Source organism: Gopherus flavomarginatus, chromosome 5 (assembly GCF_025201925.1).
Source record: "Gopherus flavomarginatus isolate rGopFla2 chromosome 5, rGopFla2.mat.asm, whole genome shotgun sequence".
Taxonomy (NCBI): Eukaryota; Metazoa; Chordata; order Testudines; family Testudinidae; genus Gopherus; species Gopherus flavomarginatus.
Window position 1 is genome coordinate 37,700,091 of NC_066621.1, and position 14,007 is coordinate 37,714,097.

General features: G+C 48.1%; 2 protein-coding genes across 2 annotated transcripts in view; both read left to right on the forward strand.

Moving 5' to 3' along the window:
• LOC127052619 (major centromere autoantigen B-like) overlaps positions 1-14,007 on the forward strand; it is a 362,626-nt gene that overhangs the window by 148,011 nt on the left and 200,608 nt on the right. The gene's annotated exons all lie outside the window — the stretch shown is intronic.
• The window catches only part of LOC127052532 (zinc finger protein 92-like), a 153,186-nt gene that overhangs the window by 13,565 nt on the left and 125,614 nt on the right, over positions 1-14,007 (forward strand). The gene's annotated exons all lie outside the window — the stretch shown is intronic.

Sequence of the window (14,007 nt, forward strand, 5' to 3'; positions counted from 1 at the left end):
ACAATAACCTCCTAGCATTACAAGCCCTGCACTCCCATGCATAGCAACAAATATTAGTGGCTTTCAGCTTCAAATTGCTACCTCAAGGTATCCCTGATCCTGATGGCCCTGTGCTCCGCCTTTCTAATAGCCCTGGTCTCTGCCTGTTCAAATTCAGCCTCCAGGTGCTTAGCCTCAATGGTCCAGCCCTGAGTGAAGCTTTTACTCTTCCCTTCACAAATAAATGGCCAAAAGCACACTCAAGAGTCATTCTGCACATGCTCAGCACTGTTGTTGAACTACTCCTCGCTGCTGTCAAGGTGCTCCAGGAATGACTTCGTAAGCCACAGCACTAAGAGGTAGGCAGGGTCTCTCAGGATCCCAGTGGGCATTTTGACTTCCCCTATGGTGATCTTCTGGTCTGGGAAGAAAGTCTCTGCTTCCAGTTTCCTGAACAGGCCAGTGTTCCGAAAGATGCGTATGTCTTACCAGGCCAGCCTGCATTAATGTCTGTGAAATGCCCACGGTGATCCACAAGTGCCTGGAGAACCATAGAAAAGTACCCCTTCTGATTAATGTATACCATGACTAGGTGGTCTGGTGCAAGAATTGGAATATATGTGCCATCTATTGCCCCTCTGCAGTTAGGAAAGCCCACTTGTGCAAAGCCATCCATAATGTCGCACACACTGCCCAGAGTCACAGTCTTTTGGAGCAGGATGCAATTAATGGCCCTGCACATTTTTGTCAACACATGTCCAACGGTCGACTTTCCCAACTCAAACTGGTTAGCAACCAATTGATAGCCGTCTGGAATAGCCAGCTTCCACCGTGCAATTGCCACACACTTCTCCAGTAACAGGGCAAATCTCATTCTCGTGTCCTTGCGCTGCAGGATTGGGGTGAGCTCATCACAGAGTTCCATGAATGTGTCTTGCCTCATCCAAAAGTTTTGCAGCCACTGCTTGTCATCCCAGATGTGCATGGTGATGTGATCCCGTCCCTCAGTGCTTGTTTCCCAAGCCCAAAAGCAGTGTTCCACTGTGGTCAGCACCTCTGTGAATGCCACAAGCAATCTCATGTCATAGCTGCTATGTGTGGCGAGATCAATAATGAACTCCTCTTGCCTTTGTAGTTTAAGGAATAACCCCACTGCCATTTGTGACGTATTAGTAAGAGCGGGCAGCATATTGATCAATAGTGCAAGATCCATTCCTGCAGCCAAAGAGGCAGAATGTGCAGTACACCAACCATTGAAATATAGCAGCAAATGTGGATGGAAGCACAGGGATTTCTGGGATGCAAAGCAATGCATCACGCTGGATTGGGACAGGACCCAGGATGCCCCATGACCCCCTCCGCCTTCCCGCAACTCTTAGGAGCAGAAGAGGAAGAGATGCTCGGTGGGATAGCTACCCAGAGTGCACCGCTCTGAATACTACTACAAGTGCTGCAATGTGAACACACTATTGCGTGGGTAGCTGACAGTGTGAACACAGAATAGAGGTTTCCCTTCAGCACTCTCTGAGCAGCACTGTAACTCCCACGCTGTAACTTTGCCAGTGTAGACATAGCCTCAGAGAGACTGACTGCCAGGATCCCTGGCTTGATCCCCTCTGGGGAATGAAGCACAATGGCAACAGGCTGTGCAGCCTTCACTAGTCTCCCTGTACCTGCAAAGCCTGCTAACCCAACGTGCTGGAGCATCTGTGCTATTACCTGGTTCCTAAACTGGAGCTACAGGTCCTACCCCACGTAAATCCAAAGACCGAGAGGTGCAGAGATCCAACCCCTTATAATCGTAGAAACATTTTGTTCCTTTTTCTAATTTTTGTCTGTTTCTTTTTATGAACGTGGAGACCTCCTAGACTTTCTATTAGATTGCGGTGTAACTGTGCGGCTCAATGAGGGTGAGAGTGTGAACACCTCTGAAATCTACAAAGAGAAGATGTTAGGAAGAATAGTTCCCCAAATCTTAATAGCCCCATGAAATGACAGAATGCATGATCCTCACCTGTGCAAGCATTGCAAGGAATTGAGCTCTCAGATATACATTGTTCAGCGAGATCTGTTTTGAACTTCTTTTGCTAATATCTCTATAATGTCTGTACGTGTTTTGGGGTGAGAAGAAATATTAGCTACGCAAGAGTAAAATCTAAAGAGAAATTGTAATTAGCTTTGAGGTTGTGGGCTAAATGTAAGCAATAATTTGGTTTTGGTATTGAACTATTCAGCTGGCTAAATCTGGGATGCACTCCCTGGGTAAAAATCTCTGATTGGGGTTTCCACATCACTAAATATGCACGTGCCTTCTTGGGCTACTCTTTTAGGATTTATAGGGGTTGTATTTATAGCTGTATTAATCTGATGGTTGGACTAAACTGATGACATGATTCCAACGCAATATCCTTGTTAGCTCATTGATTTCCTGATTTGGCCTGAACTTTATCACTGTATTGTTTAGCAACAGCGGCTGGAACTTTTATTTGTATATTTAATTCGATCTCCATTTTCTTCAATTCATTACTGTTCTAAGTTAAGGAATGTGCAGCAACAAAAACTGACACAAGCCTTTTGCTGCCCCATTCTGTGCCCATCCAGCAGGAGTAGAGAACAAACCCCTCCTGGAGCAGGGATTGTCACACTGGACTGTAAATACAGATGCATGTTCCCAAGGTTTGCTGTCTTTCTCAAATCATGGCATAAGGGTGATACCTACGCCTGGCAGGAAGGAGATGCCTACGTGCATTCCCTAGGGAGGCAGGGGGATCTGGGAAACCCTGGACACTGGGGGCTATTTACCCAGAACTCATGAGGAATCTACTCAGGGGTGATGCAGTAGAAAAGAGCTGGGTGCTGCTTTCCCCACTTATTTCTCCTTATCCCCTTTCAATGTCACCTGTTTCCCTTTCTCCCCCTTCCGTCCACCCTCTGGCAGGGAGACTTGGTCACTTCCCTGCTCCCAGGGGTGCTCACTCTCCTGTAGCTGGATTGGCCTCTGTGAGTGCTAATAGGATCGAGATCCTGGGTGTGGGACAGTCCCTGCAGTGGCTCTGGGACACACAGAGGCAGGAGAAGGAGCAGAGATGGGGCTAGTTCCCACCTCAGAAAGTCCGTGGCTGCCGGGGCAGCCCTAGGTAGGCAGAAAAGAGACTCCACACAAAGGTTCCAGAAGGTCTCGCAGCTCCTGGGGATCTGCTCTTGGATGGGGTCTGGACAGCGATGAAGCCCCTGCCTCATGCTGCCTCAGGTGTAGTGTGAGAAACTGCTATCTGTATGAATTTGCTACTTATGGTGCACTGAGCATGCTCACATAAACTGAGCATACTGCTGAAGCCACTTCCCTTCCCCCTGCCCTTACTCAGAATCAGATTCTACAGATTGCTATTTACAGGGTGTCATAAACATACAGCTACAGGTAGCATAAAATATCCTGTAAAGGGTTAAAAAGCTCAGATAACATAGTTGGCACATGACCAAAAGGACTAATAAGGGAAGAAAATACTTTCAAATCTGTGGGGGAATGTTCTCGTGTTCCTTTGTTCGCTCCGGGTCAGCGAGGAACCAGGGCATGGAAAATACATCTCCTTAAGCACATGGTATAGAAAAACCTTAGAGTTCTGTCCATAGGCAGGTCTCTGCGTAGCTTGCTGAGTCACAAAGCATATCTGCCTTCTCTCAATAAGTCGATTGTATAGCTGATGGTCCTTAATGGGCCATAAGGCAGACTTGGCAGAACTGACACCAACTTGTCTGGCTGGGGTGTTCTCTGGAAGCACAGCACAAGTTTGAAATACACACAGCATAGAGCCAATATTCATAACATCGGCTACAAAAATAATGCACATCTAGAGATAGCATCATTATAATTGGCCAATCATAACCTCTCCATAGACCCCTTACACTACAACCTTTCTACAATATTGACTGCAAATATAGAACAGTGGTCACAATGGTGATCTATACAGTTACAGATTATGTCACTAATGTCACAGGAGGTGACACAGCGTCAGTGAGACTGATACTGGAATAGTGCCTCCAGTTTTGGTGTCCTCATTAGAAAAAGATGTTGCGAAATTGGAGCTGGGGCAGCAAATAGCCACCAAATGTTCAGAGGGCTGGAGAAAAATGCCTTCTAGTGAGCTATTGAAAGAGCTCAACCTGTTTAGCTTATCAAAAGAAGATTGAACGGTGACTTCATTGAAGTGTTGAAGTGCCTTAATGGAGAGAAAAGATTGGCTATTAAAGGACTCTTTAATCTAGCAGAGAAAGGCATAACAAGACCCAGTGGCTGTAAGGTGAAAAGAGACAAATTCCTATTACAACTAAGGCACAAATAGTCAACAGTGAGGATGATTCACCACAGGAACAAGCTACCAAGGAAAGTGGTAGATTCACCATCTCCTGATGTCATTTAATGACTAAATGCCTTTCTGGAATGTGTTTGCCCCAAAAGTAGCTATTGTGTAATACAGGAGGCCTGTAATATACAGGGGGTCAGATTAGATGTTCTAATGGTCTCTTCTGGCCATAAAGTTGACTAATTTCTGAAAAACTGAGTGTAGCATTGGTAGCAGCATCTGATGTTTTCCTGTCTAGCCGGCTTGCTTCCTAAAATGAATGCTCCTTGAGTGGGGTGATCCACAGGGAGTAGCTCATGCCTTCAAAGTGCCTGGGCAAGGGCAGGACATTGGCACAGCAAGGGAGGGGTGTGGCAATGACATCACAAAGGCCTTTTGCAGGACCTCACACTATTGGTGAAAGGTGGTGGGGAGGTGGTGACTTCACAGAGAGATGCTGACATCAGCCAGGCAGGACAGGGGCGAGGGGCCTGGAAAACATCAGAGACCCCTGTGGCTTTACTTCTGCAAGTCTCCTTCTCCAGGTCTCTCTTTGAGGACTGAGAGAGTATTTGGGTTCCAGGAGGAACCTCTTTTGAGTTTTCTCCTTCCCTTTTAGTGATTTTACTAGAAAACAGCCATCCCTGTTTAGAAGGTAAGAGCCTCCTCGAGGTTTGAAACCTGTTTAGTCTGATCCATTTGGTGACAGTTGAATTCTAGGCATGGAAAACACGTGCTTAAGGAGGCAGAATTTTATTCTGCACCTGGGATTTTGTCCCTTAGAATCACTGGGGACATTAGGGTTTGTCTTTTTTGTTTCACCTCTTCCTCCATCCCTCCCTCCTTTCTCTTCGTCTCTTGCTTCTTCTGTCCTTTCTTCTGTTCCCCTCACAACACTAGGAGTGGGGTGTGTGTGTGTGTGTGTGTCATGGAGGAGTGCTCTGCAGCTCCCACTGTGGGAGGTCCACCCAAAAATGTGGGACTGAAGTAGTGCTTGGGCAGTAAGGGCCTGATTAACCTTTTGTGAGCCCCAGCACCAAACATATTTGTGGGCCCACATGTAGTCACTGTGGACTCCGAGTGTGGGCCTGGTGTGGCAGTGCCATTGGTGCCATAGTATACCCGGTGCTGAACCTTAGAGACATTTTTCATTTTGATCACACGCCCCTACATGACTATATGAATTGCCATACACAGCTCCCTCAGCCCCTGGTTTTTTTTATTGAGCTGTACACCCATGTGGGTTTACCAGTATCCACAGTGAGTAGAACTTTCACAGTGACCAAGGAAACTCCCCACAAATGTATCTCCTTCCTCATTCAGACCCTCTCTAGCCATGTCTCCAGTACCTCCCTATGTCACCAGTCACGGCATGTGGTCCTAGTCTCAGCTCAGAGTTCTAAAGCCAGCAGATACCTGATCAATTCTGACAGATCCCTCCCTCAGCACCCATCCTGCCATGTGAGCAAGCGACCTGCAAACACCATTTCCCCAAAGTGAGGATTTAGCCTTTGGGAATCTGAAGACACCAGCCTTTCTCCCTCTGCTCCCATCTGCATGTTAGTCTGCTACCTGGTCACCACCACCTCTCCCCATACTTGTTTCCTTTCTACTTTGGACATGCTCCCCAACCAGCTGGAAGCTCCCCCTGCGAGTCTGACCTGTTTACTCTTTCCCTGCTCCCCTTGACATTCCTACTGGTGACCTCTGTTCCTTGAGGTTAACTGCAGTGTCTTTAACTGCTCTAACTTAATGGCCCCCAGTAGTCACAGAGCCACTTGTTGCTTCTCCTGCTGTAGCCATGGGGCCAATTGCCAGAGACCAGCCTTAGACAGCTGTAGCTACTAGCTGCAGGAGGGGTGGCAATGCCAAGGCTGAGCATGCTTGAACCTTGCAACGGCAGCACTAGGGACTCTAAATCCTCAGCCCTGGCCCCAGGCAGCTGCAAACTCTGGCATTAGGCACTTCCCTCCTCTAGGCCATGGCTTTAAATACCTGAGATACTCATCACCTGCAGGAGAGGCCACCAATTCCCACGTCCCCCTCTGCCAGCACACAGTCATGCAGAAAGTGCAGTCTGGATGATTTTGGAGGCTGGGGTGCCTGGAGGCTCCCATCCCTGAGCAGCAGCTCTCCAACAAGCTCACATGGCCCCCCTCCGCTGTGGGACCAGGACTCTGTGAAGACAGTGGAGTTACCCTGTGTATGACCAGTTCTGTTCAAAGCCTGTTGAAGTGAGTGGGAGTCTTCTCATTGTCTTTAATGGGCTGTGTATAGAAGCAAGGGGCCCCATTCTAGACTCTAGGAGCAAAGTGCATTCTGTGCAGCACTGGTTTACTAGCGTAACAGGAAGGTCTCACATTACCAAGTGAATAAGGAACACCTCTTACAGCACCTAACGCTTTCTGAGAGGCTTCTCACCCAATTACTAAATGTGAACCTGCTTCGCTTACAAGGGCTGAACATATCAGGTGGGATGGTCACAAAAGCAGGGCACTTCTGAATTCAGTAGGAATTGTGGATGTGCACAGAACACAGACAGGACTGGTTCCCGCATGGCTACAGAACTGCAGTGAAGTGGAACAATGTTCAGCTTGTGTGATTGGAGGATATCCGGATCCATATTATAAGACTGTCCTACATAAATGAGGAAAAGTTGAGGTGCAGTTGTTATTCTTTTGTTCCACTCTTCGTTTCTATGGGGAACTGGCCAATGCAATATTACTGTCTTCCTTTTCAACAAACCAAACTAAAACAAAATGGCAATGGCTGCTGAAAATAGCAATTCCAGTCCTAGTTAGCACTGGGAACACCCCAGCATTTGTTGCTCAATTTTATTCTACTTTTTCTACAGCAAGTTACAGTGGATCAGCTTATTTGATTTGAGAGAAATGAAGTACCAGCTGCCCAAATTGAGTTGAGCACTCCTGAATTTTGAGGTGTTCAAATCTGGAAGGCAGGTGCTAGATTCCCTTTCTGAATATTGGATAAATCTGGAAAGGAAAAGCCAATTTCTACTTCCATGCCTCAGATGTGGAAATCCTCCTACGTGCTGGTACTGTATCTAAAGCTGCCTAGGTCCTCTAGTAGAGCAGAGGTGGGCAAACTATGGCCCATGGGCCACATTCAACCCACGGGACCATCCTGCCTGGCCCTTGAGCTCCTGGCCAGGGAGGCTAGCGACCAGCCCCTCCCCAGCAGCTACACCGCTGCGCCGGCAGCACTCTGAGTGGCGAGGTTATGCACTCCTGCCAAGCAGCTCTGGCCAGGCGGCGCAGCTGCCAGACTTGCGGCACAGCCTTCCCTACCCAGCCCTCCTTACAGTTTTGCAACCCCAATGTGGCCCTCAGGCCAAAAAGTTTGCCCACCCCTGGAGTAGAGCCTTCCCTCCTTTACTTTTCATTTTCACTTCTGGTGGGATCCATGTACCTCCCTCACTAGGCATCAGATAGGGAGGGGGCACTGTCCATTTAGTCCACCCAATTCTTTCTTTGGGTGATATCTGGGCCAAAGCCGCCTACTCCTTGGGCACACTTGTTCCCCATTCACACTGCCACCCCCTTCTAGCAGCCAGCTCCTCATCCACAGCAAGCTGCGGTGCATGGGGTCTCAGTCCCCCCCCCCTCCCGCTCCCTTTCCTGTGGATAGCTGCCAGGCAATGCTGGGAAATGTTGTTCCTTCCCTGCTCCAGGGCCAGCTCTGTAGGCAGGGATCTGGCCAAGGAACTGCAGCTCCCAGGGCCCCTTGGGTTCTCAGCTCCCAGGCTGGATCTCTGAGGCTTTGCTCCTGTAGCACTGGCTGCAAGAGGGGAGGAAGTGAGTGCTATGGGCCCCTTTTGAGCGTGGGCCCAACGCTATGGAGCCATTGGTGCCATGGTGAATCTGATACTGATCTCTGGACTTTTCTCCTAACTGCTCAATTTTTCATCAGTGACAATCAAAAGGAAGATAACAGGAGAGTAACTCTCCATTTCCTGCACAACCTGCAGAGATTGTGCAGACATCCCCAGTAAATTGCAAAGATCTGTGGCCCAGGCTCGTGTTGCAGCAGTTGCACTCAAAGCAACTATCTTGACAATGCCCATCACAGCAGCCTTTTCATCAGCTCCAGGCTTGTGATTTGATTCCAATGTTCCTCTCCAAAGAGCCTTTTCCTTAGCAAGCAATTACTTGGATTGCCAAGAGAAGTCTCTTCTGTCTCCTAGAAAGACAGAAGAAAATGTGAGTGTAGGAGACAGAAGCTACACAGGCACTACTGGGAGTTGAACCCAGGATCTCCTGTTTACTAGACAGGTGTTTTAGCCAGCTTAAGCCATTGTGCCTCTGCAAGAGCTTGGGTGCAATTGTTCCACTTGATGGTCTAAGACAACACCTTCAAATTCCAAAATACAGATGTTCCCCATTTCTCTCAAGACTTGCAGACCTTGAAATGTCTGGCTCTCTGTGCACAGAAAACCGCAGCTGAGTTGACAGAGGGCTTCTAACATGCACTTCTCCCACCAGCCACTCTGATCATATCTCAGAGGGGTAGCTGTGTTAGTCTGGATCTGTAAAAAGCGACAAAGAGTCCTGTGGCACCTTATAGACTAACAGATGTTTTGGAGAATAAGCTTTCATGGGTGAATACTCACTTAGTCAGATGCATGTAGTGGAAATTTCCAGAGGCAGGTATAAATATGCAGGCAAGAATCCATCTAAAGATAACAAGGTTAGTTCAATCAGGGAGGATGAGGCCCTCTTCTAGCAGTTGAGATGTGAACACCAAGGGAGGAGAAACTGCTTTTGTAGTTGGCTAGCCATTCACTATGTGTTGCTGGTGTAGCTATGTGGGCAGTGTTGGCATTGTGGTTTGTTGCATGGATTGGTTCCTGAGTTAGAATTACTATGTTGCGGTGTGTGGTTGCTGGTGACAATATGCTTAAGGTAGGTAGGTTGTCTGCGGGCGAGGATTGGCCTGCCTCCCAAGGCCTGTGAAAATGAGGAATCATTGTCCAGGATGGATTGTAGATCACTGATGATGCGTTGGAGAGGTTTTAGCTGGGAACTGTATGTGATGGCCAGTGGAGTTCTGTTGGTTTCTTTCTTGGGCTTGTCTTGCAGCAGGAGGCTTCTGGGAACACTTCTGGCTCTGTTGATTTGTTTCCTTATTTCTTCTTGCGGGTATCGTAGTTTTGAGAATGCTTGGTGAAGATCTAGTAGGTGTTGGTCTCTGTCTGAGGGGTTGGAGCAGATGTGGTTGTACCTCTGTGACGTTATTGATATAATCTGGGACCATATAGAACATGATTGCGACCAAGGTCCTATAGTGGCACCAAATCTTACGTATAGGGGGCCATATAAGATCTCTAAGACCAGGTTATAGGTTGCTGGTTATGATTATGCTGTCTATAAGTATGTATCATTTTGTAGTTGAAGTTATGAGTATTAGCTCTATACTGTCTGTATTTCAGCTTTGTGCTGTGATTCTGGGAGACATCCCAGACAAGCTGGTGTTAGCTCTGCCTATCCTGCTTGATGGCCCATTAAGGACCTTCAGCTACACAATTGGCCCATTGATAGGAGGCAGATAAACCTTGTAACTCAGCAAAGTATGCAGGAACTTGCCCATGTGACTGCAGACTCCATTTTGCTGTAAATTTCCACAGTACGAACAAAGAAGTGTTCTTACACCTGGAAAAGCCTATATAAGGCAAATGCCTCATCTCCATCTTGTCTTCAATCCTGCTTCGTACCTCTGGAGGGACTTTGCTATAAACTGAAGCTCTACACAAGGGACTGATGACCCATCCCAGCGGGGGATGTTCTCCAGAGACTTGATTTAAACCTACAGTTTACTCCATCACTGCTACTAGTCTGAACTAAGAACTTTGCCATTACTGTATGTAATTGATTCCATTTAACCAATTCTAGCTCTCATCTCTACCTTTTTCCTTTTATGAATAAACCTTTAGATTTTAGATTCTAAAGGATTGGCAACAGCGTGATTTGTGGGTAAGATCTGATGTGTATATTGATCTGGGTCTGGGGCTTGATTCTTTGGAATCAAGAGAACCTTTTTCTTTTATTGAGGTGTTGGTTTTCATAACCTTTCATCCCCGGGACGAGTGGGACTGGTGGTGATACTGGGAGACTGGAGTGTCTAAGGAAATTGCTTGTGTGACTTGTGGTTAGCCAGTGGGGTGAAACCAAAGTCCTTTTTTTGTCTAGCTAGTTTGGTTTACCTTAGAGGTGGAAAAACCCCAGCCTAGGGCTGTAACTGCCCTGTTTAAGCAATTGGTTCTGAATTGGCACTCTCAGTTGGGTCCCGCCAGAACCACATCGTCACAGTGGCGTAGTCGGCAGGATCCACAGAACCAGGTCAATTAAGCTTTGGGTCAGAACCCCACGCTTTTGAAATTTGGGATTGAGATTTTGGTTGTTTAAAGATCAGTGACCATGAGCCAGAAAGTATCAACAAAAGCAATGAAGCTGCCGATGGACAGCCTGCTGTTTGAACATGAGCAAAAACTGGCAGAAATTCGAATGGAAGAGAAGCAAGCCTTGGCCCAGCTGGAGAAAGAAGCTGCTGAGAGAAAGAAAGAAGCTGCTAAGAGAGAAAAAAAAGCACGTAAGGAGCTGCTGAGGAGAAAACTCGACAGATGCAACAAGAAACTGCTAGACTCCAGCTCCAAGTCAAAAAAACAAGGGAAGAACAGCAAGAACTATATCCTCTTGAAAATCCAGTTTATAACTACACTGATATGTGGTTTTACTCTGGGCTGTTTTCTGTGTTTAACCAGTTTTGCTATGGCCATGGAGAGGGTGATTCTAACCTGGTGGGTAATAGCAGTGTGTCTGTGAATGGAGTTTCTGAATGTCTGTCTAATGTCTCAGAAGTGAATCTGGAGTTAGATCAAGAGCAGAAGGATCTCACTGGTGAGGAAAATGCTTTTGTCATAAACAGATAGTTAAGGGTTAATAGAACAGGAGTATCTCATATCTCTTTTGCCTGTAAAGGGTTAACAAGATCAGTGAGCCTGGCTGTCACCTGACCAGAGGACCAATCAGGGGACAGGATACTTTCAAATCTTGAGGGAGGGAAGTTTTTGTGTGTGCTGTTAGATTTTGGTGGTGGTTCTCTCTGGATTCTGAGAGTGACCAGACGTGCAACCAGGTTTCTCTCCAATCTCCTTGATATAGGTTCTTATAGATTCAAAATAGTAAGTACTAGGTAGATAAAGCGAGTTAGGCTTATGTTTGTTTTCTTTATTTGCAAATGTGTATTTGGCTGGAAGGAGTTCAAATTTGTATTTTGCTAAAAGGATTTTAATTTGTACTTGTATACTGAGGCTGGGAGGGTATTCCCAGTGTCTATAGCTGAAAGACCCTGTACCTATTCCATCTTAAATTTACAAAGATAATTTTTACTGTTTTTTCTTTTTTTAATTAAAAGCTTTTCTTGTTTAAGAACCTGATTGTTTTTTTATTCTGGTGAGACTCCAGGGGACTGGGTCTGGATTCAGGGTATTCCCAGTGTCTATAGCTAAAACAGAGAGACAAACACACACAGAGAAAATGAGAAAATCACACACTGCACAGACCCACACAGACATAAACAAAAAACAAACCCACACAGCACACAGAGCCATATACCAAGGTCACAACCCCAGCACATGTTACAGCCCCAGCACACAGCCACCGGGCGGGGATTGTCTGTGAGCACCGTGTTGGGGGTGGGGCTTCAGGGAGAGACCCAGCCCCACAGACAACCTGGGGCAGGGAGATATTGGGGTCAGGAGGAGAGGGGACGGGGTAGGCAGAGACCCAGCCTGGGGTGCAGGGGAAATAGGGTGGGGTGGAGGGAGCTGGGGGAGAGAAGAGACATGCGGTGGGTGTGGGGGTTGTGAAATGTTGGTCCAGGGAAGCTGAGTCACTCCCAGGACATGCTGCGCAGGGGGGAACACAGAGGCAGGGAGAGAGACCCAGACCCACAGAGCCTCAGAGGGGTATTGGGGGCAGAGGAGGGGATGGAAGGAGGAGAGACCCAGCCTCATAGATCCCTAGAGGCAGTGGGATATGGGGGGGCAGGAGAGGGGATGGCAGAGGAGACACCCATCTCCATAGACCCCCCCCCAGAGACAGGAAATGAGGGGAGAAGGGGGAGGGAGGGATACAGCCCTATAGACCTGTACAGGCAGGGAGATATCGGGGGCAGGAGGGGAGAAGGGAGGTTGGCAGAGACCCAGCCCGGGGTGCAGCGGAAATGGGGTGGTTTGGAAGGAACTGGGGAAGAGAAGAGACACATGGCAGGACACATGTTGGGACAGGGAAACTGACTCACTCCAAATACATGCGGAGCTGGTCAGGGCGGAGGCAGATCATGTGGGTCCCAGGGTAATTTCAGGGAGTTCTGATTCCCCACTCAGCTGGTGGGCTCACCTCTGGGCTGAGGAGACCTGGAGTGGGGCGGGTGCAGGGGCTGTGTGTGTGTGTCAGGCTGGAGGAGCTGCCTGGGCAGAGGTGCTGGAACTGGGGGTGCTGTAGCAGCCCCTGGCTTGACGTGGTTTCCATCACACCCAGGGGTTACAGTTGGTTCAGTGGCTCAGCACACCCTCCCCCATACAGATTGTTCTGGCACCACTGGCCTAGGGTCACCTTCTAGTGCCCTTTGCCACCCCGCTCAGGGCCTGCCTGGCTCTCCTAGAGCAGAGTGAGTGCCCAATTCTCCTGGGGGCAGGGCTGGCGAAAGCTCTGGACAGATACTAACAGTGCCAGGAAGCCTGGACGAATATTAGTTGGACAAAGGAACCTGGGGCAGTTTTATCAGAGAGCAGAAATGAACCCCAAACACAGCACTGGAGCTGCAGTGCTCAGGGTGTGGGCCTAGGTCTCCTGTACAGTCTCCCTGCACCCCCTCGTGGCATAACAAGTTTCCTGCAGAGAAGCAGAGATGTGGTAACGAGGGGTGCAGCGGGTGCTGCAGCACCCCCATGTCTCACTGTGAAAAGCTCCAGGTGCTGTGGGAACAAAGCCAACATTATTGTATGATTCCGGAGAACCCCGGAGCTGTGCTGCCCCTGTGTAGTGTGAGCAGGAATTGCACGTTTTCACATTGCTTGTGGACACACCTGGGTACAGTTCACAGGCTTTCAGCACCCCTGCTATAAAAAGTGAGAGAGCCCCACTGCCTAGAAGTGCCTGCTTAGCCTGCTGCTGACACTGCCCGGGCTCTGGCCTGCTGCCCTTTCTATACCACAAACCCCGGGCACTGAAGAGATGGATCAGAGCGTAGAATTCAGGGCTTGCCTCTAGGAGGACACTCAGCAAAATGAATTTTGATTAGCAAAATGTGTGACTTGAAAGTGGATTAGTTAAATGGCATTGAACCCCTCACTAACCCCATCACCAAACTGACCTTACCTAGAGCATTAGAGTGTAAAGCTATTTCTTCACAGTTTGTGGGAGAAAGCTACATACTCTGCAGTCCAGACCCCTCTTAAAATGAGAGCTTCGAGGAGGTTGCAGAGCAGTCCCCTGTACCTGACTTTGCTTCTGGATTCTCCTGTTCTTTACCTTCTCCAGCTGCTGCAGTGCTGCTTTTCTCTCCTTCACCATCTTGCAGCCTCCTCCTTCTCTTCCTGTTCAAATAGCAGCAGCAGCAGTTGCTCTGGTATCTTGGACCTTGTCTACACTAGAACGTACTTCGGTAT